The sequence below is a fragment of the Aquarana catesbeiana genome, linkage group LG05, assembly GCF_042186555.1.
Source record: "Aquarana catesbeiana isolate 2022-GZ linkage group LG05, ASM4218655v1, whole genome shotgun sequence".
NCBI classification, from domain to species: Eukaryota; Metazoa; Chordata; class Amphibia; order Anura; family Ranidae; genus Aquarana; species Aquarana catesbeiana.
Genome location: NC_133328.1, coordinates 193,332,411 through 193,359,301, shown reverse-complemented (window position 1 = coordinate 193,359,301; position 26,891 = coordinate 193,332,411). Strand labels below are relative to the sequence as shown.

Sequence of the window (26,891 nt, the reverse complement as noted above, 5' to 3'; positions counted from 1 at the left end):
AGAGAATTTCCCTTCCTAGGGGTAGATTTCATCTCACTTCCTGTTGTCTCCTTCCGTTTGTAAGTAGGAGTCGTTTGTAAGTTGGATGTTGGAAAGTAGGGGCCTGCCCTATATACTCTGCAGAAATTGGGGCCTTAGGTGTTGGTGTTTCCACAACACTGTAAGCCCCCACAGTTACTCTTGGTGGGCGCAGGAACGGGCCCTGCTGTGAAATATTAGGTCAAGAATTGTAATTACATGCCATTGTTGAACAATGGTAGAAAAATTGGGCCTTTGGTGGTGGTGGTGGTGGTGCTGGTGCCACAACACTGTAAGTCCTCACAGTTACTCTTGGTGGGCACTGGAACGGGGCCTGCTGTGAAATATTATATCAAGAATTGTAATTACATGTCCCTGTTGAACAGGGGCAGAAAAATTGGGCCTTAGGCACTGGTACCCCAACACCGCAACCCCTCACAGATGCTATAGTTGGAGCGCAGGAATGAGCCCTGCTGCAAAGTATTGCATCAAAAATTGTAATTACACGCCCCTGTTAAACAGGGGCAGAAAAATTGGACCTTGGGCACTGCTGCCACAACACTGCAACCCCTCACAGATACTCTAGTTGGAGCGCAGGAATGAGCCCTGCTGCAAAGTATTGCATCAAAAATTGTAATTACACGCCCCTGTTAAACAGGGGCAAAAATTGGGCCTTAGCCACTGCTGCCACAACACTGCAACCCCTCACAGATGCTATAGTTGGAGCGCAGGAATAAGCCCTGCTGCAAAGTATTGCATCAAAAATTGTAATTACATGCCCCTGTTAAACAGGGGCAGAAAAATTGGGCCTTGGCCACTGGTGGCGGTGCCCAGAATCAAAAATGTTCTTACAAGCTATCAGCATGAAAATTGAGAAGTAAGAGGATTGTCACTCAGCATAACAGGATTGTCACTCAGCATCAGCATAGGCAGTCTTGAAGGGATCTCACATTAAAAAAAAAAATCAGTTACATCAGCATCAGGTGCTTGGTAGCTGGTGATCCAAGACTGATTCATTTTTATGAAGGTCAGCCGATCGACTGATTCAGTGGACAGGCACACCCTGTGATAAGTTACAAAGCCTCCGGCAGCACTGAATGTGCATTCCAAAAGAACGCTGGATGCAGGACAGGCCAGTAGCTCAATTGCATACTGTGCAAGCTCTGGCCAGTGATCCATCCTCAAGACCCAGTAACCCAGAGGATTTTCGGTGGGAAAGGTGTCCAAGTCTGATTTTGCCCCTAGGTATTCCTGCACCATGTGAATCAGACGCTGGCGATGGTTGCTGGAACCGATCATACCTTGGGGCTGCGGACTAAAAAATTGTCTGAACGCATCGGTCAGACGGCCACCTTCTCAGGGGCGGATCCAGAGTCTAGTCTCGGGAGGGGCACTGCCAGAAAATAAGGTGTACCTGTACGTCATTTTGTGAAATAGCCAGCAAAGGCACGTGTGCTGATTGGCCAGAGGGGGAGCCAATCCAGCGGGTCCGGCTGAAGTGATGTCCGCCGGCCACCTGCAATCACGCCACACAGAGACAGAACAGCGGTCTGCTGATGTAAACAAGGCAGATCGCCGTTCTGTCAGAGATGAACAGAGTGATCTTGTGTTCCTGCTAACCAGGAACACAGATCACTCTGTTCATCTAGTCAGTCCACCCCCCACACAGTTAGCAAGCACCCCCTAGGGACACAGTTAACCCTTTGATAACCCTGATGTTAACCCTTCCCAGCCAGTGTCATTAGTACAGTGACAGTGCATATTTTTAGCACTGGTCCCCAAAAAGTGTCAAAAGTATCCGATCTGTCCGCCACAATGTTGTAGTCCCGCTAAAAAAAACACTGATCACCGCCATTACTAGTAAAAAATAAATAAAAATGCCGTAAATCTATCCCCTATTTTCTAGATGTGATAACTTTTGTGCAAACCAAGCAATATACACTTATTGAAATTTTTTTTTACCAAAAATATGTAGCAGAATTCATATTGGTCTAAATTGAGGAAGACATTTTTTTCATAGCAAAAAGTAAAAAATATTGCTTTTTTTCCGAAATTATCGGTTTGTTTATATCGCAAAAAATAAAATATCACCAAAAGAAAGTGCTATTAGTGGAAAAAAAAAGAACATCAATTTTACTTGGGTACAGCATTGCACAACACGCAATTGTCAGATAGTTACCTTAACGCAGCACAGTATCACAAAAAATGGCCTGTTCATGGGCGGTAAAACTTTCCGGAGCTGAAGGGGTTTAGATTGAACAAAACTCAAAGGGCAGCATTTGTTTTTCATAAATAATGGCAGTAGGGCACACAAGATTTAGCGATTTTACACATTTGCTAATTCTTTTACTCACTTTTATATAATATTTTGGTGCTCTGGTCACTGGTGGGGGGGGCTCCCATGCAGGAGCAATGGAGATGAGCAGGATCCGTTAGCAGGTGCAGCCGGCAGCATCAGATGACAGTGACACACAGTCACTGCTTCTTCCTGTGTTCACGCCGTGCTGTGGAGAAGATGGAGGGAGGAGGTGGGTGGAGCCAACACTCTCATGCAGGGGCGGAGAATGAAGAAGGCTCCGCTATGAATGCTGGGGCTCTCCTCCTCCTCAGAAGGGGCTCCAGCTTCCGATGTGACTGACGTCACTGGTTGCTACACGCCAAGCGGCACAGGCGTTAGCAACCAGTGCAGGGAAGACTAGCCAGCGGCGCAGCTCCACCCGCCTCCTCCCTCCAGCGTGGCATAATGGACATAACACAGAGTCTCTCTCTGCGCCGCTGATCAGCTGCTTATACTGGTGTGAGAGAGAGACTCGGTCGGGACTGCACTACAGTCACTGATATTTTCGGGGGGGGCAATTGTCCCGTTGCCCCCCCTGGATCCGCCCCTGCACCTTCTCCACCGCTTCTTCTGTGACTGACCGAAGCCTCAGCAACACGTTGTCCAGGAGGACCAGGAAATTGTAACCTCCCAGGCTCTGGAAACGCGTTGCACAAACCTTTCTGCAAGGCCTCCCGAAGCTGTTTCATCCTCTGCTCCCTCTGCGATGGCAAGATAAGGTCCGCCACCTTACCCTTGTAATGTGGATCAAGGAGGGTTGCCAGCCAGTAATGATCCCTCCCCTTGATACCACGAATACGAGGATCCTTCTGCAGGCTTTGCAGGATTAGGGAGGCCATGCAGCGTAGGTTTGCTGAGGCATTCGGTCCAGAGTCCTCTGGGTCACTAAGGACGACATGATCTGCAGCCACCTCCTCCCAGCCACGTACAAGTCCACGGGTTTCTTCGGACTGTAAATGATCCCTTGAAGACTGCTGCTGAAACTGAGTGCCAGGCTCCACCTCCATACTGGCACAATCCTCCTCCTCCTCCTCCTCGTCCTCTTCCTGTGTGATCGGTGGGCACGCAGGAACACTGTCTGGATAAAGGGGGCCTTGAGAGGTAAGGAAGTCCTCCTCTTCCTCCCTCTGTTCTGCCTCAAGTGCCCTGTCCATTATTCCACGCAGCATGTGCTCCAACAGGTGGACAAAAGGGACAGTGTCATTGATGCATGCACTGTCACTGCTCACCATCCTTGTGGCCTCCTCAAATGGTGACAGGACAGTGCATGCATCCCTGATCATAGCCCACTGGCGTGGGAAAAAAAAACAAGCTCCCCTGACCCTGTCCTGGTGCCATAGTCGCATAGGTACTCATTGATGGTCCTCTGCTGCATATGCAGCCACTGCAGCATGGCCAACATTGAGCTCCACCTGGTGGGCATGTCACAGATTAGGCGGTTCTTGGGTAGGTTAAATTCCTTTTGGAGGTCAGCCAGCCGAGCACTGGCATTATATGACCTGCAGAAATGCACACAGACTTTTCTGGCCTGCCTCAGGACATCCTGTAAGCCCGGGTACCTGCCCAAGAACCCCTGCACCACCAAGTTAAGGACGTGAGCCAAACAGGGCACATGGGTCAGTTGTCCCTGTCGGAGGGCGGAGAGGAGGTTGATGCCATTGTTGCAAACCACCATACCTGGCTTAAGCTGGCATGGCGTCAACTACCTCTGAACCTGCCCCTGCAGAGCTGACAGAATCTCTGCCCCAGTGTGGCTCCTGTCCCCCAAGCACACCAGCTGAAGCACCGCATGGCATCTTTTTGTCTGCGTGCTTGCGTAGCCCCTTGAACGCCTACGGAGCACCACTGGTACCAAGGACAAATCAGCACAGGAAGAGGCCATGGAGGAAGAAGAAGAGGAGGGGGTGGAGGAGAGAGGTGTGGCAGAATCACCACTAGTAGAATTTTGGAGGCGTGGTAGCGGAACAACCTCCAACACTATTGCACCCTGTCATGCATCCTTCCCAGCTGCCAGAAGAGTCACCCAGTGCGCGTTGAAAGATAGGTAACGTCCCTGTCCATGCCTGCTGGACCATAAGTCAGCGGTAATATTCACCTTACCACTGACCGCCCTGTCCAGCGAGGCCAAGAAATTGCATTCCACATGGCGGTAGAGAGCCGGAATCGCCTTCCGTGAGAAAAAGTGGCGTTTGGGAACCTGCCACTGAGGAACAGCACATTCCACAAACTCACGGAAGGGGGCAGAGTCTATCAACTGAAAAGGGAGCAGTTGAAGTGCTAGCAATTTAGCCAAGCTCGCATTCAACCGCTGGGCATGTGGATGGCTGGGAGCGAACTTCTTTCGCGGTGCAGCAGCTGGGGCAGGGAAATTTGCCTGGTACAATCTGACGTCGGTGTACCGATAGCAGATTGCCTGCAAGTACTTGGCTGTGACACACCTAAATCTACACCTTCATTCTTCTCAATGCAGGTTTCAGAGAGGACTGAAGGTATAGTTGGGTTGGAGATCCCAGCTGATGAGGAGCAAGGAGAGGTCCACTTTGTTCTTTGGTGTGGGTCTTTTAGGTACGCTTGCCAACGAACTGCATGGCAGGTCGTCATATGTCTGGTGATGTTTTGGCCACGCGGGATACGCTTGAGACATATGTTGCAAATAGCAGCAGTGCGATCTGATGCACTAGTCTCAAAAAAGGCCCACACCAAAGAACTTTTGGAATAATGCGCAGAGACAGCAGCGCCCTGCACATGCAGAGCTCTGCGGTGTGATGCAGTCGGTGTGCTGCCCTTAAGCTGGCCCCTGGAGAGCATTCTTCCTCATTGGAGATGTGCCTCCTCCTCCTCTCTCCTATCAGGCACCCACGTGGAGTCAGTGACCTCATCATCCCCTCCCTCCTCATCACTGGAGCAAACCTGGCAGTATGCTGCAGCTGGGGGAATATGACTGCCAGATTGCTGTCCTTCTTGGGCACCCCCTCTCTCTGGGCTCACGTTATTGCCTTCCTCTGGCTGGGTACTATCATCGGAGCCTTCACAACGCTGGGCATCCTCCTGGAGCATGTACCCAACACTGTGGTCAAACAGTTCGGGGGACTCCTCAGGAGGACATGGTGGGGCTAGGGAAGGAGTGACTGATGCCATTGAGCTGAGGGAAGAGGCCGCATTGGCAGTTGCTTTGCTTGTCTGGCAAAGCAATTGGCAGTTGCTTTGCCAGACAGGATGAGGAGGATGAGGACGGCTTGGTCATCCACTCTACCAAGTCTTCCGCATGTTACGGCCCCAACACGGCCAGCTGCCGAAAAAAAGGACAAGCGTGTCCCACGGCCACGTACTGATGAGGATGCACTGTCTCCACTACCAGCACTGTTGCCTCTAGACACAGAGCCTGCTTGTCCTCTTTTATTGGCTTGTGACTGTCTGCCTCTCCTTGTAATAAGTATATTCCTGCGCTACCCAATTGGAAAAAGAAAAGAAAACAAGAACTCAGAAAAATAGTAAAAACGCACATATGCGACTGGACAGCTGCATGCACCGAAGCAAGGGTCAGACATAAGCCCAAAATCAAACTGAGGTATAGGGGGGAGGTGCTGCGCTAACCAGAAGAAAGCTGTAAATCTCTGTCTGTGGTCAATTAATAAAATGACATAAAATCGCATAATAAATCACATACATAAGTGTTGACACTAAAAAACATTCAAGTCTTAATAATCAGCATCATGTGTATGTGAAAAAAAGTGCATAAAAATCCTTTTCAATTGGTATATACTAAATGACAAAAAAATCGCATGTTAAATCGCATAAATAAGTGTTGACAATAAAAACATATAAATCTAGATAATCATGTGTTGGTGCACAAAGGGACATAAACACTACTTCATGTGAATAATTCTAAATAAAAATACATAGAATAAATCAGAAATAACCATCAAAAACATATCCTTATAAATGGTGCAAAACTTACAAAGTGCCAGTGCTTAAAGGTGATCTAGATATCACAAATAAAACACATCAATCCAAAGCAATATGGATAATAAATAATATAAATAAATGTCCCAATAATAGTGATATAAAATATATTGTGCTGGCCTGCGAAACAAATGACCAATGACATGCCAGTAAGTGCAGCAAACTTAAAGTGCCAGTGTAAAAGTCATTGAAGGTGCAAAAGCAAGTTCTGGTGTATTCAATAAAACAACAGTGGGGTGTCTGGGATGCAATTCACTCAGTGTCCTCTTCGTTCATAAAACACTAATGTAAGCAGTGGCCCCTTACCTAGCGGTGCTAGGTCAACCGCATGAATTGTAGCTAAAACGCCAGGTCCTGAGCCTCAATCGCGTCCCTATACCCACGCTTGCCGGTGTTGGGTTATCCTAATGGCAGCTGATTACAAGTGGCTATGGTCCTATCAGGGGTCCTGGACCAGCGCGGATCCTAGCTCAGCCTCCACATCTCAGGTATGTATGTACAGGAATATGCAGGACAAAGGTACTTGATAATGAAGTATGTATTAACCAGGTAATGCTTTATTAAAAATCTTTAAGTAGATGTACTCACATAAAAACAATGCAGAGCAAACCTCTCTCCTACGAGCAGCGAACTCGTTCTGTGTCTAGCAATGTGAAACAGCCTATTCCGTCCCTACGCGTGACATCACCGATCAAGTGACTTCTTCGATGGATATAGGGACGCGATTGAGGCTCAGGACCTGGCATTTTAGCTACAATTCATGCGGTTGACCTAGCACCGCTAGGTAAGGGGCCACTGCTTACATTAGTGTTTTATGCACGAAGAGGACACTGAGTGAATTGCATCCCAGACACCCCACTGTTGTTTTATTGAATACACCAGAACTTGCTTTTGCACCTTCAATGACTTTTACACTGGCACTTTAAGTTTGCTGCACTTACTGGCATGTCATTGGTCATTTGTTTCGCAGGCCAGCACAATATATTTTATATCACTATTATTGGGACATTTATTTATATTATTTATTATCCATATTGCGTTGGATTGATGTGTTTTATTTGTGATATCTAGATCACCTTTAAGCACTGGCACTTTGTACGTTTTGCACCATTTATAAGGATATGTTTTTGATGGTTATTTCTGATTTATTCTATGTATTTTTATTTAGAATTATTCACATGAAGTAGTGTTTATGTCCCTTTCTGCACCAACACATGATTATCTAGATTTATATGTTTTTAGTGTCAACACTTATTTATGCGATTTAACATGCGATTTTTTTGTCATTTAGTATATACCAATTGAAAAGGATTTTTATGCACTTTTTTCACATACACATGATGCTGATTATTAAGACTTGAATGTTTTTTACTGTCAACACTTATGTATGTGATTTATTATGCGATTTTATATCATTTTATTAATTGACCACAGACAGAGATTTACAGCTTTCTTCTGGTTAGCGCAGCACCTCCCCCCTATACCTCTGTCTGCCTCTCCTTGTTGGCCTTGCAGACATACTAATGGCCTGCAGTAAGATGTAGCTGCACAAAGCTGGGATATATATATTTACTGATACTGCAGCTAGCAGAATCAACTGCCTGTCTGTAGAATTATTAGTATGAGAACACCAGCAATTGTCTTCAGGTAGCTTTAGGTGCACACTGTGTGGAGGACACAGTACACTAACTGTAAATACTGCAGCTGCCTGCCTGTGGTATTAATAGGATCAGAACAACAGCAATTGTCTTCAGGTAGCTTTAGGTGCACACTGTGCAGAGGACACAGTACACTAACTGTAAATACTAAGCTGCCTGCCTGTGGTATTAATAGGATCAGAACAACGGCAATTGTCTTCAGGTAGCTTTAGGTGCACACTGTGCAGAGGACACAGTACACTAACTGTAAATACTGCAGCTGCCTGCCTGTGGTATTATTAGGATCAGAACAACAGCAATTGTCTTCAGGTAGCTTTAGGTGCACACTGTGCAGAGGACACAGTACACTAGCTGTAAATACTGAAGCTGCCTGCCTTTGGTACTAATAGGATCAGAAGAACACCAGCAATTGTCTTCAGGTAGCTTTAGGTGCACACTGTGCAGAGGACACAGTACACTAACTGTAAATACTGCAGCTGCCTGCCTGTGGTATTATTAGGATCAGAACAACAGCAATTGTCTTCAGGTAGCTTTAGGTGCACACTGTGCAGAGGACACAGTACACTAACTGTAAATACTGCAGCTGCCTGCCTGTGGTATTAATAGGATCAGAAGAACACCAGCAATTGTCTTCAGGTAGCTTTAGGTGCACACTGTGCAGAGGACACAGTACACTAACTGTAAATACTGCAGCTGCCTGCCTGTGGTACTAATAGGATCAGAAGAACACCAGCAATTGTCTTTAGGTAGCTTTTAGGTGCACACTGTGCAGAGGACACAGTACACTAACTGTAAATACTGCAGCTGCCTGCCTGTGGTATTAATAGGATCAGAACAACAGCAATTGTCTTCATGTAGCTTTAGGTGCACACTGTGCAGAGGACACAGTACACTAACTGTAAATACTGCAGCTGCCTGCCTGTGGTATTAATAGGATCAGAACAACAGCAATTGTCTCCAGTTAGCTTTAGGTGCACATTGTGCAGAAGACACAGTACACTAACTGTAAATACTGCAGCTGCCTGCCTGTGGTATTAATAGGATCAGAACACCAGCAATTGTCTTCACGTAGCTTTAAGTGCACACTGTGCAGAGGACACAGTACACTAACTGTAAATACTGCAGCTGCCTGCCTGTGCTATTAATAGAATCAGAACAACAGCAATTGTTTCAGGTAGCTTTAGGTGCACACTGTGCAGAGGACACAGTACACTAACTGTAAATACTGAAGCTGCCTGCCCGTGGTATTAATAGGATCAGAAGAACACCAGCAATTGTCTTCAGGTAGCTTTAGGTGCACACTGTGTGGAGGACACAGTACACTAACTGTAAATACTGCAGCTGCCTGCCTGTGGTATTAATAGGATCAGAACAACAGCAATTGTCTTCAGGTAGCTTTAGGTGCACACTGTGCTGAGGACACAGTACACTAGCTGTAAATACTGAAGCTGCCTGCCTTTGGTACTAATAGGATCAGAAGAACACCAGCAATTGTCTTCAGGTAGCTTTAGGTGCACACTGTGCAGAGGACACAGTACACTAACTGTAAATACTGCAGCTGCCTGCCTGTGGTATTATTAGGATCAGAACAACAGCAATTGTCTTCAGGTAGCTTTAGGTGCACACTGTGCAGAGGACACAGTACACTAACTGTAAATACTGCAGCTGCCTGCCTGTGGTATTAATAGGATCAGAAGAACACCAACAATTGCCTTCAGGTAGCTTTAGGTGCACACTGTGCAGAGGACACAGTACACTAACTGTAAATACTAAGCTGCCTGCCTGTGGTATTAATAGGATCAGAACAATGGCAATTGTCTTCAGGTAGCTTTAGGTGCACACTGTGCAGAGGACACAGTACACAAACTGTAAATACTAAGCTGCCTGCCTGTGGTATTAATAGGATCAGAACAACGGCAATTGTCTTCAGGTAGCTTTAGGTGCACACTGTGCAGAGGACACAGTACACTAACTGTAAATACTGCAGCTGCCTGCCTGTGGTATTAATATGATCAGAACAACAGCAATTGTCTTCAGGTAGCTTTAGGTGCACACTGTGCAGAGGACACAGTACACTAACTGTAAATACTGCAGCTGCCTGCCTGTGGTATTAATATGATCAGGACAACAGCAATTGTCTTCAGGTAGCTTTAGGTGCACACTGTGCAGAGGACACAGTACACTAACTGTAAATGCTGCAGCTGCCTGCCTGTGGTATTAATAGAATCAGAACAACAGCAATTGTCTTCATGTAGCTTTAGGTGCACACTGTGTAGAGGACATAGTACACTAACTGTAAATAATGCAGCTGCCTGCCTGTGGTATTAATAGGATCAGAAAAACACCAGCAATTGTCTTCAGGTAGCCTTAGGCGCACACTGTGCAGAGGACACAGTACGCTAAATGTAAATACTGCAGCTGCCTGCCTGTGGTATTAATAGAATCAGAACAACAGCAATTGTCTTCAGGTAGCTTTAGGTGCACACTGTGTAGAGGACACAGTACACTAACTGTAAATACTGCAGCTGCCTGCCTGTGGTATTAATATGATCAGAAGAACACCAGCAATTGTCTTCAGGTAGCTTTAGGTGCACACTGTGCAGAGGACACAGTACACTAACTGTAAATACTGCAGCTGCTTGCCTGTGGTATTAATATGATCAGGACAACAGCAATTGTCTTCAGGTAGCTTTAGGTGCACACTGTGCATAGGACACAGTACACTAACTGTAAATACTGCAGCTGCCTGCCTGTGGTATTAATAGGATCAGAAGAACACCAACAATTGCCTTCAGGTAGCTTTAGGTGCACACTGTGCAGAGGACACAGTACACTAACTGTAAATACTGCAGCTGCCTGCCTGGGATATTAATAGGATCAGAAAAACAGCAATTGTCTTCAGGTAGCTTTAGGTGCACACTGTGCAGAGGACACAGTACACTAACTGTAAATACTGCAGCTGCCTGCCTGTGGTACTAATAGGATCAGAACAACAGCAATTGTCTTCAGGTAGCTTTAGGTGCACACTGTGCAGAGGACACAGTACACTAACTGTAAATACTAAGCTGCCTGCCTGTGGTATTAATAGGATCAGAACAATGGCAATTGTCTTCAGGTAGCTTTAGGTGCACACTGTGCAGAGGACACAGTACACAAACTGTAAATACTAAGCTGCCTGCCTGTGGTATTAATAGGATCAGAACAACAGCAATTGTCTTCAGGTAGCTTTAGGTGCACACTGTGCAGAGGACACAGTACACTAACTGTAAATACTGCAGCTGCCTGCCTGTGGTATTATTAGGATCAGAACAACAGCAATTGTCTTCAGGTAGCTTTAGGTGCACACTGTGCAGAGGACACAGTACACTAACTGTAAATACTGCAGCTGCCTGCCTGTGGTATTAATATGATCAGGACAACAGCAATTGTCTTCAGGTAGCTTTAGGTGCACACTGTGCAGAGGACACAGTACACTAACTGTAAATACTGCAGCTGCCTGCCTGTGGTATTAATAGGATCAGAAGAACACCAACAATTGTCTTCAGGTAGCTTTAGGTGCACACTGTGCAGAGGACACAGTACACTAACTGTAAATACTGCAGCTGCCTGCCTGTGGTACTAATAGGATCAGAACAACAGCAATTGTCTTCAGGTAGCTTTAGGTGCACACTGTGCAGAGGACACAGTACACTAACTGTAAATACTAAGCTGCCTGCCTGTGGTATTAATAGGATCAGAACAACAGCAATTGTCTTCAGGTAGCTTTAGGTGCACACTGTGCAGAGGACACAGTACACTAACTGTAAATACTAAGCTGTCTGCCTGTGGTATTAATAGGATCAGAACAATGGCAATTGTCTTCAGGTACTTTAGGTGCACACTGTGCAGAGGACACAGTACACTAACTGTAAATACTGCAGCTGCCTGCCTGTGGTATTAATAGGATCAGAAGAACACCAGCAATTGTCTTCAGGTAGCTTTAGGTGCACATTGTGCAGAGGACACAGTACACTAACTGTAAATACTGCAGCTGCCTGCCTGTGGTACTAATAGGATCAGAAGAACACCAGCAATTGTCTTCAGGTAGCTTTTAGTTGCACACTGTGCAGAGGACACAGTACACTAACTGTAAATACTGCAGCTGCCTGCCTGTGGTATTAATAGGATCAGAACAACAGCAATTGTCTTCATGTAGCTTTAGGTGCACACTGTGCAGAGGACACAGTACACTAACTGTAAATACTGCAGCTGCCTGCCTGTGGTATTAATAGGATCAGAAGAACACCAGCAATTGTCTTCAGGTAGCTTTAGGTGCACACTGTGCAGAGGACACAGTACACTAAATGTAAATACTGCAGCTGCCTGCCTGTGGTACTAATAGGATTAGACGAACACCAGCAATTGTCTTCAGGTAGCTTTAGGTGCACACTGTGCAGAGGACACAGTACACTAACTGTAAATACTGCAGCTGCCTGCCTGTGGTATTAATAGGATCAGAACAACAGCAATTGTCTTCAGGTAGCTTTAGGTGCACACTGTGCAGAGGACACAGTACACTAACTGTAAATACTGCAGCTGCCTGCATGTGGTATTAAGAGGATCAGAAGAACACCAGCAATTGTCTTCAGGTAGCTTTAGGTGCACATTGTGCAGAGGACACAGTACACTAACTGTAAATACTGCAGCTGCCTGCCTGTGGTATTAATAGGATCAGAACAACAGCAATTGTCTTCAGGTAACTTTAGGTGCACACTGTGCAGAGGACACAGTACACTAACTGTAAATACTGCAGCTGCCTGCCTGTGGTAGTAATAGGATCAGAAGAATACCAGCAATTGTCTTCAGGTAGCTTTAGGTGCACACTGTGCAGAGCACACAGTACACTAACTGTAAATACTGCAGCTGCCTGCCTGTGGTAATATTATGATCAGGACACCAGCAATTGTCTTCAGGTAGCTTTAGGTGCACACTGTGCAGAGGACACAGTACACTAACTGTAAATACTGCAGCTGCCTGCCTGTGGTATTAATAGGATCAGAACAACAGCAATTGTCTTCAGGTAGCTTTAGGTGCACACTGTGCAGAGGACACAGTACACTAACTGTAAATACTGCAGCTGCCTGCCTGTGGTATTAATAGGATCAGAAGAACACCAGCAATTGTCTTCAGGTAGGTTTAGGTGCACACTGTGCAGAGGACACAGTACATTAACTGTAAATACTGCAGCTGCCTGCCTGTGGTATTAATAGGATCAGAACAACAGCAATTGTCTTCAGGTACCTTTAGGTGCACACTGTGCAGAGGACACAGTACACTAACTGTAAATACTGCAGCTGCCTGCCTGTGGTATTAATAGGATCAGAACAACAGCAATTGTCTTCAGGTAGCTTTAGGTGCACACTGTGCAGAGGACACAGTACACTAACTGTAAATACTGCAGCTGCCTGCCTGTGGTATTAATAGGGTCAGAAGAACACCAGCAATTGTCTTCAGGTAGCTTTAGGTGCACACTGTGCAGAGAACACAGTACACTAACTGTAAATACTGCAGTTGCCTGCCTGTGGTATTAATTGGATCAGAACAACAGCAGTGCTAGGCCCTTCTCGCCTGAGTTGGAATGTGATACACCACGTGGTAGGCCGGGACCTCTCTTTTCTTGCACTGAGAGGTCCGTCTTGTGTCAGGCCCAGGAGGAAGAGAGCACAGGGCAGGACTTTGACTTCTTATATAGTGCCTCCCAGCAATCTCTCCGATGGCAGCAAAGATCCCTAGGATATGCAGTCCTGGTACGGAGTCATGTCAAGCAATTAACAGTCTGAGGAACTACTCATCCCACAATGCCTTTAGCTTGGCTCACAAACATGATGTCAGTTGAAAACACTGGGCACTAAAGGGACATGCAATGCAAAGAAAAACCGGAGGAACACTGGACTTTATAATTGTATTCCACATAGCTACAATCATTTTATTGTGCCCATGACTATTCACAAAGTGTGAGTAATACTCTTTCTTCACCTCATTAAAGTCTATAAACCTGCACTTTATTGGCGCTTGTATTTTCTCCTAGTGGAGAGAGACTGTCACTGTGACTCAGGAGGGGATGTGTCGTGTCTGTGAGGTGCCATCATCATCTGTGCTGCTACACACTGCTTTCAGTGTCACTGTGAAAGTAAATCCTGCTGCTACTAGTGCTGCAGTGTGTGTGTGTCAGAGCTGTGAGAGTGAATGAGGAGGAGGAACGCCGCCCATAAGACTCGCCACACCTCCTCATATGGTGTAAAGGGGATTCCCCAAACCACTTGAAGAGCCTCTCATCTACTGGTTGGGAGCCAATATAACAACTGGGGCTCGGGATGAGCCTATTGGGATGATGCTGGGATGATCATTACTGTCCAAACTCCTGGAAGACCCTGGTTGTTTGGCCACATGCACATGCTTTGCTGACCTTTCTTTAATTAGAGGGTCTTATGAAGCTGGTAAGCCTGCATTCTTCTCATAATGAGGTGGTGGTGTCACAGCTTGGATCCTTTTAAATGGCAATGGATGTCCACTGTATGCACTGATCTTCTTAAGCATTTAAAGGGGAACTTGAGTCATTTTTCATCTTTCCATCTATTAAATCTTCTGCCCTTGTTGTTTTAACTTTGGATATTATTTTTTTTTTCTGCAAGTAAATACCTTATACAGCCCTCTTCCTGTTTCTTGTCTGGAAAAAAGCCTAGGCTTATGATATCATGCACAGCTCTCTCTCTCACTCTCGTGAGAGTTTGCCTCTGTGTGTCTGTGTAAATCCAGGAAGTGAACAGGCAGCAGCTGAAGCTGCCCACAGTTAAAATGATTGCAGCCAGACTGAGTGGAGGGAGATTTCTGCAGCATATTTGGCAAGTACAGAATCACAGCAAATATAAAATAATATGCAAAGTGGTTAAAGGGAAGCTTCAGAATGGCAAAGATGTTTTTATTCAAAATTATTTGCGCAGACTGCAGCTTCTCTTTAACCATACCCGCCTGCAATATAGCAATATGACGTGCTCAAAGTGGCTTAGTTATCCTGACCAGACGTCATATGACGTGATCAGGATAACGAGCCAGGGCGCGGTGGTGCAGCGTGTCAGTTTGACACACCACAACTCCGATCTAGGTAAAGAGTCTCTAACGGAGACTCTTTACTACGTGATCAGCTGTGTCCAATCACAGCTGATCATGGTGTAAACAGGAAAAGTCGTTTTTCGGCTTTTCCTCACTCGCGTCTGTCAGACGCGAATAGAGGAGAACAGATCAAGCACTCCTCTGACAGGGGGGTCTGCGCTGATTGATTATCAGCGCAGCCCCCCGAGGATGCCCACCCAGGACCACCAGAAATGCCCACTACTTGTGACCACCAGGTATGCCACGCATGGACACCAGGGATGCCAATCAGTGCCCACAATTGATGCCAATTAGTACCCACAATTGATGCCAATCAGTGCCCATCACTAATGCCTGCCAGTGCCTCCTTATCAGTGATGCCCATCAGTGCCATCTATCAGTGTACATCAGTGCCACCCATCAGTGTCCATCAGTTCCACCTATTAGTGCCCATTCATGCCCATCAGTGCCACCTATCAGTTCCTATCAGTGCTGCCTATCAGTGCCCATCAGTGCCGCCTATCAGTGCCCATCAGTGTCGCCTATCAGCTCCCTTTGGTGCCACCTATGAGTGCCCATCAGTGCCACCTATGAGTGCCCATCAGTGCTGCATATCAGTGCCACCTATCAGTGCCCATCAGTGCCACCTATCATTGCCGCATATTAGTGCCCATCATCAGTGCCACTTCATTGGTGCCACCTCATTAGTGCCCATCAGTGCCACCTTATCAGTGCCCATCAGTTCAGCCTCATAGGTGCCCATCAGTGAAGGAGAAAACTTACTTATTTACCCAGTTTTGTAACAGAAACAAAGAAAACTTTTTTTTCAAAAATGTTGGTCTTTTTTAAATTTGTTTAGCAGTAAATAAAAATCCCAGAGGTGATCAAATACCACCAAAAGAAAGCTCTATTTGTGGAAACAAAATGATAAAAAATTTTGTTTGGGTACAGTGTAGCATGACTGCGCAATTGTCATTTAAAAAGCGACAGAGCTAAAAGCTGAAAATTGGCATGGGCAGGAAGGGGGGAAAGTGCCTGGTATTGAAGTGGTTAAGCAGAGGATCCCTTTTTCAGTTTCACAAACTTTTTAGCTACACCTGTACTTTTCTTCGTTTAATGCTTTTTTTTGTGCTTTTTTTCCATACCATTTACTCCTTTGGTGAGAGCTACATGTTTTCACTTATATGTTATGATCTACTTCGATTCCTCACCTGGGTTCACTCTTACTAAAACCATGCTTTGGGCTTCAGTCCTCACTATATCATTAGACATGCACTATTTACATTGACATATATTTTATTACTCTCCACAGAGTGTCCTTTGCGACACACATTGCATCGCAGCACTAAAGCCACCACCCCCGGCTTTCAATCGATCGATCACAGCGGCGATCCTCTCGCACTAATGACACCCCCTCCCTGCGTGGTCAGTGGCCTTGCCTTATACTGCGGTAGAGGTGCGGGAAGGAGCATGAGGTGGCAGGGCACTGCTAAATCCGGGGTAGGCCGCTGCAGTGCTTTTTGCTGTGCTTTTTTGCTTTTTTGAACCCATGATTTTACCACGATTTTGCCATGTTTTTTGCTGTGATTTGCGTTTTTTATTTATTTATTTTTTTATTTGCTGTTGGGCAGATTCAAAATGTGGCAAATCGCAGTAAAAATGCACTACATGCTTTTCTGCAACTTCTCCATTGAAGTCTATTGAACCAAAAACGCAAAAAAGCAGCGTTTTAAAAAAGTCCCTGACCCTTTTCAAAAACACAGAGGCAGAAAAATGCATTGATATGTGTTTGTTTTCCAGAGGAACCCATGTTAAAAATAATGTTCTGTGTTTCTGCAAAAAGCATGTAAAAACGCATTGGTGTGAATGGAGTGAACGGGCGTACACACACACTTCACTTCACTGTAAAACTGTTACTGAAATCTTTTAAAAATCTATAGAAAGCATTTAGTGCCAAACAAGAAGAAAACGTTTTATAAGAAACAAATATTGTAAGGAGTTTGCTTAAAATACTTAAAGTAAAAATGTAAAGGACACCCAGAATAAATGTAAAGGGCACACAGAATACAGTGCACCTGGAAAGTATTCACAGCGCTTCACTTTTTCCACATTTTGTTGTTACAGCCTTATTCCAAAATGGATTAAATTCATTATTTTCCTCAACATTCTACAAACAATACCCTATAATGACAATGTGAAAGAAGCTTGTTGTCCGCGCTATAGCCGAAAGACGGCTACAGCGCGGACTCCAATTGTCGGGAGGGCGTCCCTGGACGTCCTCCTGTTCACTTCCGCGATGCGCGCTCCCGCGAGCGCGCATCGGGTAAATTCTGCTCTGGCCGTGTCCCTTGGACACAGCCAGTCACAGATCGCCGTAAACGGCCAATCACAGCGGCTGTTTACAGCGCGATCCGAGCTTCCAATGAGAGAGATCTCAAATGTAAACATATCAGATCATCTCTCATTGCCGGCTTTCTCTCCTCACACAGAGACCGTGTGTGAGGAGGGAGAGCGATCTGTGAAACTGTGAGTGCCAAGCTTTTAGTTGAAACACCCAACAGTGCCCATACAGTGCCACATCAGTGCCACAGTGCTCATTACTGTTGCTGCCATCTGTTATCAGTGCCATCTGTCAGTGCCATCTGTCATCAGTGCCATCTGTCATCAGTGCCATCTGTCAGTGTCACCTGCCACATCAGTGTCACCTGTCAGTGTCACCTGCCACATTAGTGCCACCTGTCAGTGTCACCTGCCACGTATCAGTGCCACGTATCAGTGCCATCTGTCAGCGCCATCTATCGTCAGTGCCACCTGTCAGTGTCACCTGCCACATCGGTGCCACCTGTCTGTCACCTACCACATCAGTGTCATCAGTGTCACCAGTGTCACCTACCACATCAGTGTCACGTATCAGTGCCATCTATCACCAGTGCAATCTGCCAGTGTCACGTGTCATCAGTGCCACATATCAGTGCCATTTTTCATCACTATGTCACAAAGAGTATATTCAGCTGAGGAGGCATATAATATTCTTGCGGCCGACGAGAGCAACGGGGAGCTCTCCGCTTCGGATTCCTATTCAGATTCTGAGTCTGACGTGGACTACGAGCCTGTCCTCAGCAGTGGTACACTGACAGCCTCAGAGGAGGAGGATGAGAGTCTGCCCGCCAGACGTACTGGTGAGGATGCAGTACCATACACCAGCACCGCAATGCCATCCACCATCACCACAATGCCATCCACCATCACCGCAATGCCATCCACCAGCACCGCAGTGCCATCCACCAGCACCGCAGTACCTCGACAAAGGCCACGTACCAGTGGGGTGTCACCTCAGGCCCAAAGGGTTAGGTCCCATGCCAGCCTTCCCTACTCCCTTGAGAACCCCTTATGACTTCCTCCTAATTCAGGAGAAGCTATCATTCCCCCTTTCACTGCCCAGCCAGGAGTCCAGGTGGACACAGAAAATTTTTCACCAATAGATTTTTTTCAACCTTATTTTTACTGAGGACATGCTTGCATCGATTGTGGCCCAGTGCAACCTATATGCCCAACAATACATAGCAAGTAACCCAACGCCCTATTGTGCCCGTCCCTACGAATGGAGAGCCAAAACAGTGGAGGAGTTTAGAATTTTTTTGGGCCTCACATTCTGTATGGGACTAACCAAAAAAAATGTATTACGTTCCTATTAGTCTACCCTCCCCATCCACCACATGCCCATCTTTTCCTCTGTAATGCCCAGGACCAGATATCTCATGATTATGAGATTCCTACACTACAATGAGAATACCCAGTGCCCTCCCCAAAATGACCCAAATTTTGACAAGCTTTATAAAATTCGCCCACTACTAAAATATTTTTCTGATATCTTCCCCCAGTTATTTACCCCAGACCAGCACATATGTGTGGATGAGTCCCTCGTCAAATTTAGTGGCAGGTTGGGCATAAAACAATTTATTCCCAGCAAAAGGGCCCACTATGGGGTGAAAATGTATAAATTATGTGACCGAGCTACAGGGTATACCTATGCCTTCATGGTATACGAAGGGAAGGACACCCAGCTACATCCCCCTAATTGCCCAGAATACATTGGATCGAGTGGGAAAGTCGTTTGGGAACTCATAAACCCACTCCTGGAGAAAGGCTACCATCTGTATGTGGACAATTTTTACACTAGTCTGCCCCTGTTCCGCAATCTTCACAGACAGAAGACTCCAGCATGTGGCACCGTAAGGAAGAACCGGAAGGGCTTTCCTCAAAGCCTCGTGAACAAAAAGCTAAGAAGAGGGGAGATGGCGAGCTTACGGAATGAGGAAATTCTGGCTGTGAAGTGGAGGGACAGAAGGGACGTCTATGTGCTTTCATCAATCCACAATAATACCGTCGTGGAGATAACCAGGAGGAATGGGGTAATCCAAAAGCCAACATGTATCTACGAATACAACAAATTTATGGGGGGTGTCGACTTCAACGACCAGATGCTCGAACCCTACCTTGCCACAAGACGAACATACCAGTGGTATAAAAAAGTTTCAATTTATTTGTTCAATTTGGCCATATATAACAGCTACGTTATTTATCATAAATCCACTGCAAGCCCCAAATCCTTCCTTGGATACCAGGAGGAAATCACCACTACCCTTGTATTCCCGAACGGCCCACCAGAAACCATTCGATCCGATGTGATTAGTAGACTCTCCGAACGCCACTTTCCAGAAAAAATCCCCCCAGACCAACAGGCCAAAAACGGCAGAAAAAATGCCGGGTGTGCACCAAAGGAGGAGTGAGAAGAGACACTACTTTTTATTGTCCTTCCCAACCAGGCCTCTACATAGTTGACTGTTTCCGCCGTTACCATACTTCACTAAATTATTAGTGAAGTATGGTAAACATAACTCCCTCACTTCCTGCCATTTACCTTTACACCCCTTATGCCTCTGCTTGCTCTGTAACTGACCCTGGCTTGTTTTTCGACCACACTTCTGCCTACCGATTCTGTTTATATCTCTGCCTGATCTGGAACTGACCCTGGCTTGTTATTCGACCATGCTTCTGCCTACCGATTCTGTTTATATCTCTGCCTGATCTGGAACTGACCCTGGCTTGTTATTCGACCACGCTTCTGCCTACCGATTCTGTTCATACCTCTGCCTAATCTGGAACTGACCCTGGACTGTTTGACCACCCTTTTTGCCTGCCTCTTGGACTGAGCTTGTACCCTGCCACTGGACTAGTGGGATTCATAACACAGGGGTCTCACATATGTGAGGGGCTCCAGAATTGTTTTTCTGGATGAAGAAAACATTTTTTTTTGTTTTCTCATTCCTAGATTAGGGTCTGGAGACTCGGTGGCTTCAAAGAGATTTGGGTGGGAGAAGCCTCTACCCTTGTCCCCATTCTGTCCTGAATGAGGCCCTAGTTTTGCCTGCTGCCTGTAGGACCTATGCCATCATGCCTCTGCCTGTCGCATGAACTGACCACACCACATGGCTGGACCATGTTCCTGCCTACTACCAGGATCATTATTTTGGCACTGCTGACAATCTCTGCCTGCACTGACCCTGGACTGTATATGGACAGTATCCCTGCCTGCTGCCTGTACTGACTACGGACAGTGTTCCTGCCTGTTGCCTGGACAATTGCGTTCGCTTTTGCTGACCAAGTCCCTGCCTGCTGCCTGGACCAGTGCTATCCTCCTGTGGGCAATTGTGCTACTAAAACCACAGGTAATCTTTTTTTTTACCCTTTGCTCAGCAGAATGTATTTTGGGGTGTAATTCTTGGTATGTGCATGCTATGTGTCCCTAGAACACCTGACTGTGTTCCTTGTATGTGGCCAGGCTGTGTAAAAGTCTTACACATGTGGTATCGCTATACTCAGGAGGAGTAGCAGAATGTATTTTGAGGTGTCATTTTTGCTATGTACATGCTATATGTTGGAAATAGCTTATAAATGGACAACTTTGTTTAAAACAAAAATGCGTTTTCATTTTTTTCCACATTTTCCAAAAACTTCTGGAAAAAAATGAACCGTTCAAAAGACTCATTATGCCTCATAGATTATACGTTGGGGTGTTAGCTTTCCAAAATGGGGTCATTTTGTGGGCGTTTCCATTGTCCTGGTGCTCCAGGGCCTTCAAAAGTGTAATAGGTGGGTGAGAAATGAGATGTGTAATTTATGCTCCTAAAACCCTTGAAGGTGCTATTTCAGTATTGTGCCTCTGTATGTGGCCAGGCTGTATAAAAGTCTCACACATGTGGTATCGCCATACTCAGGAGGAGTAGCAGAATGTATTTTGGGGTGTCATTTTTGCTATGTACATGCTACGTGTTGGAAATATCTTATAAATGGACAACTTTGTGTAAAAAAAAAATGCGTTTTCATTTTTTTCCACATTTTCCAAAAACTTCTGGAAAAAAATGAACCGTTGAAAAGACTCATTATGCCTCATAGATTATACGTTGGGGTGTTAGCTTTCCAAAATGGGGTCATTTTGTGGGTGTTTCCATTGTCCTGGTGCTCCAGGGCCTTCAAAATTGTAATAGGTAGTTAACAAGTTAGATGTGTCATTTATGCTCCTAGAACGCTTGATGGTGCTCCCTGCATGTTAAGCCTCTCTATGTGGCTAGGCTGTGAAAAAGTCCCACACATGTGGTATCGCCATACTTAGGGGGAGGAGTAGCAGAATGTATTTTGGGGTGTCATTTGTGGTATACACATGCCATGTGAGAGAAATAACCAATTACAATGACAATTTTGTGGGAGGAAAAAAAAAATCTTCATTTTGCAAAGAATTGTGGGAAAAAATGACAACATCAAAAACCTCACCATGCATCTTACTGAATACCTTGGAATGTCTACTTTCAAAAAAGGGGTCATTTGGGGGGTATTTGTACTGTCCTGACTTGTTCGGGTCACAAGAAATGAGATAGGGCACCAGTACATCAGGTGTGATCAATTTTTTATGATTTGCACCACAACTTGTAGACTCTATAACTTTCACACAGACCAAATAATATCCACTAATTTTATTTATTTTTACCAAAGATATGTAGCAGTATAAATTGTGGCCAAAATTTATGAAGCCCAGAGGTGATCAAATACCACCAAAAGAAAGCTGTATTTGTATGAAAAAAAGGACACAAAATTAATTTGGGTAAAGTATTACATGACTGAATAATTGTCATTCAAAGTGTGAGAGCGCTGAAAGCTGAAAACTGGTCTGGTCACGAAGGGGGTTTAAGTGCCCAGTTGTCAAGTGGTTAAAATCCTTGCAAATTTATTAAAAATAAAAAACAAAAAAATCACATGTACATAAGTATTCACAGCCTTGCACCTGACACTCAACATTGAGCTCAGATGCATCCTGTTTCCACTGATCATCCTTGAGATATTTGGACAACTTGACACATAGGGGCAGATTTACTAAAACTGGAGCACTCAGAATCTGGTGCAGCTATGCATGGTAGCCAATCATCTTCTAACTTTAGCTTGTTCAATTAAGCTTTGACAATAAAACATGGAAGCTGACTGGTTTCTTTGCAGAGCTGCACCAGATTTTGTAAATCTCCCCCATAGTGTGTACATCTTCCCATATAAGACTGATATGGCTGGACCAGGGCCGGCCCTACCATGGGACCCGATGGAGCCATGGTTCCAGGCAGCACATTCAGGGGGGCGGCAAATTGCCGCCTGCCAGCTACCCCGTTCCACTCGCTCCGCTGCGGATCCCACTGGGAGGATCCGTCGAGAAAGGTCCTCCATTGGATACTGTACTGCGCAGGCGCATCGCTTGTGCAGTACGGAGGACAAAGGAGAACGCAGAAAGTCTCCGAACATGAACAGCTGTTCATGAGCTCTCCACGGCGCCTGCGCTTCAGAGTACATTGTGCCACACGCTCCTGCTGTTGATGTTCGGAGACTTTCGGCATCTCCTTTGTCCTCTGTACTGCGCAAGCGCTGCGCCTGCGCAGTACAGGGTGGACAGTATCCGATGGAGGACCTTTTTCAGCAGAACACCGGGCTCCTCACAGTGGGATCAGCAGCAGTGGCAAGTGACAATCCACAATGTGTGCCTGGTGACGTGGCAAGCGACAATCCGGTACGTGTGGCAGGTGGTGTCGTGGCAAGGTGGCAATCCGCAATGTGAGGCAGCTGGCAAGTGACAATCCGCAATGTGTGGCAGGTGGAACCGTGGCAAGTGACAATCCGCAATGTGAGGCAGGTGGCAAGTGACAATCCGCAATGTGTGGCAGGTGGCGCCGTGGCAAGTGACAATCCGCAATGTGAGGCAGGTAACGTCGTGGCAAGTGACAATCCGCAATGTGAGGCAGGTAACGTCGTGGCAAGTGACAATCCGCAATGTGAGGCAGGTAACGTCGTGGCAAGTGACAATCCGCAATGTGAGGCAGGTAACGTCGTGGCAAGTGACATTCCGCAATGTGAGGCAGGTAACGTCATGGCAAGTGACATTCCGCAATGTGAGGCAGGTAATGTCGTGGCAAGTGACAATCCGCAATGTGAGGCAAGTAACATTGTGGCAAGTGACAATCTGCAATGTGAGGCAGGTAATGTCCTGGCAAGTGACAATCCGCAATGTGAGGCAGGTAATGTCATGGCTAGTGACAATCCACAATGTGAGGCAGGTGGCAAGTGACAATCCGCAATGTGTGGCAGGTGGCACCGTGGCAAGTGTCAATCCGCAATGTGAGGTAGGTAACGTCGTGGCAAGTGGCAATCCGCAATGTGAGGCAGGTGGCAAATGGCAATCCGCAATGTGTGGCAGGTGGCAAGTGACAATCCACAATGCGTGGCAGGTGGCAAGTGACAATCCACAATGTGTGGCAGGTGGCACAAATAGAGCTTTCTTTTGGTGGTGTTTGATCACCTCTGCGGTTTGTATTTTTACAGGTCCTCTTTATACTCCTTTCATGTATAGAGCCATGACAGGTCCTCTTTATACTTCTATATTCATGTATAGAGCCATGACAGGTACTCTTTATACTTCTATTTACATGTATAGAGCCATGACAGGTCCTCTTTATACTTCTATATACATGTTTAGAGCCATGACAGGTCCACTTTAGTTACCATGATATAAAATAATGGATGTGGGGGCATTGTGGTGGGCGTGATTTTTTTTTTGGGGGGGGGGGGGGCAGCATTTCATTCTTGGTACCAGGCAGCACAATGTCTTGGGCCAGCACTGGGCTGGACAAGAAAACCTGTATGGGTGGCCTTGGGAATATTGAGTATGCTGTCATAACATACATTAGTCTTCTGTCTGAAGGCCAGCCGACAGGACCATAATGCCAGCACCAATGGATAACTACACGTTTTGCTGTATCCTATTGGTACGTGATCAAACACCTAAGAGGTATGGGGCATCCTAGGCACCATGAAGTAAAAGATGGAAATGGGAGGGGGGGGGGGGAATAGAAAAGCTTGCCCGACCGGCTCCGATGGAGAAAAAAGAGGGTACCAAATAGTCTTATGAAGAACCTCATTCAATGTGGCAGCTTGTAAATGATGCTCTGGGATGGGTAGTTACTAATGGATTGAACAGTGGATAGCAAAACCCTATTTGTTCCCTTGGGCTAGACAGGGTAAACAATAATATATCACTTACAGCAAAACGCGTAGTGATCCACTGGTCCTGGCATTGTGATCCCATTGGCTGGCCTTCAGATAGAAGACTAATGTTATGACAGCATACTCAATATTCCCAAGGCCACCCATATAGGTTTCCTTGTCCAGCCATATCAGTCTTATATGGGAGGATGTAAACACTATGGCATACTCATGCATTCATCTTTGTAACATGTTTTTATAATGATATTTAAAGACATTTTGATATTTTATTTTACCTTTGAGTACTTCTCTTCCCCTATTGGGATTATAGTGGCAGCCTTAAAAGTCAATTTTTCCATTTCTTTCTTGTTTTAGTATCACATGGTATGTTGCAGCTGTTTTTGATGTTGAGCATAACTTAGCGCAGTTTTCATTTCTATGACACATTTTCCAATAAAAGTTATTACTGCAGTGCCTGGTTGAGTGCCGGCTTCCATTATACAGTTGTTCATGCATGGCTTGCAGGAGCCTCAGCCGCAGCACCAATCTTCATCATGGCCTTCACGGACCACCTGGGTTAAGCATTAAGAGTTTGCTTTTTTTATTAACTAATTTTACCTCTTTGGGCCAGATGGATCCATTTAAAAATGTTCTAAACAATAAAATATTAGTGAATCAATGTCAGTATGGTGATTAGATTATAATATGAACCCAACTGAGAGACTTGTATTGTAATACCAATAACATTATTTTTCCTCCCCTTTTAATCATGACGGTACTGTATTCTGTTGTGAAATGTCAGTTTATCGACTGTGTGCAGCTGTCAAATCCTGGGTCTCTAGCTGCATGACTTTCTGACCAAGTATGCTCTCCGGTGGACCAAATATGAATTGCACTCTCAATTGTGATTCTGATGTCACCTAAGCAGCAAATATTTCTGCTAAGTATATTGGAATCTTATCTTGTTCTCATCTTTCTTGGATCAACTGCAACCTGAGGTTTGAGTAAGCGCTGATTTTAGCACGAAGCGCGTTACCTTTTATGTTCCTGTCATACCTGTGATGTGATTTTAATGCTTCAGGGCCAGTTCACACCATAGAAACGCAGTTCGGATGCGTTCCAGGTGCTTTTCTGCCTGCGTGTTTTTGATGCGTTTTTGGTGCAGTACAGTGCGTTTTTTCCCCCCTATTTTTTCTTAACCTTAAATAAGGACATGTATGTTCTAGTGCGTTTAGGTGCATTCCAGTGCGTTTTTGATGTGTTTTACAGCGTTCTAGTACAGGCCAGTGCAAGAAAAATGCAGCACGTTCTACTTTTTTTGTGTAACTGGAACGCACTGGAACTGCAAGCACTGGTGTGAACTATGCCATTGAATACCATAAAACCTACTTTCCATGCATTTTTGATGCAGAAAAAAAAAACGCACTGGTCTGCATGTGGTGTGAACTGGCCCTCAATAAAAATACCAAGGAGTGCAGTAATATTCCGGATTTGTGCATGTTACTGAATCTCACAGATGAGCTGTGCAGCACCCGGCATTGCAGTTCACAACATGTGGGAGTCGGCCACTCACCTAGAGCGGCATTACTTTGACCTTACTGATCCCTACCTTGATATTAGAGTGCTAATTGCACCAACTGCTTTTGTTGTTTTGGTTCTGGTTCCACTATTCCTTAAAATCTCTTAAAAATCTCCTTTATTAGACACACCAATATCACTTACAGTGAGAAGCCCAAAAAGGAAGGACTGGGTTAAAAGCATATCCCCTGGGTCAGTAGAAATAAGATATGTTGAGCTGGTGGCCCTAAGTACAAATAATTCACAACTCAAACAGAGCAGGAACTCTAGTAATTGACAATTTTATTTTTTAAATGTGTATTTCACAGGGCAACAGTCATCTTATTCAGCTCAAAAAGTGCTTCAAAATTTACAATCCATTCTTTAAAATCCCATTTATCAGCATATATGCAAAAAAGGGGAGGAACAAATGACCATATCCTTGAGCCTAGGTTCACACATATGCGATGCGGGAACCAGCGAGATTACAGCGCCGGTTCCCGCATCGCATCTCTCCCGCAGGCAGTTCACACTGCCCTCTGCAAACCGCTGCGGGTGTCAATACAATGTTAATGACACCCCCAGATCGGTTCACTGATCGCAGCGTGAATGGTGAACTAGCACAGGAATCGGATCGCATGGGTGAGAACACCTAT

The 26,891-nt window shown here is 45.6% G+C and overlaps 1 protein-coding gene across 1 annotated transcript in view; it reads right to left on the bottom strand.

Moving 5' to 3' along the window:
- LOC141144605 (epidermal growth factor receptor-like) overlaps nt 1-25,205 on the bottom strand; it is a 285,658-nt gene extending 260,453 nt beyond the window's left edge. Inside the window, exon 1 of the mRNA XM_073630457.1 lies at nt 24,975-25,205. The gene's annotated coding sequence lies outside the window, so the exon portion shown is untranslated. The remainder of the gene's footprint in view (nt 1-24,974) is intronic.
- Nucleotides 25,206-26,891: the final 1,686 nt, after the last annotated feature.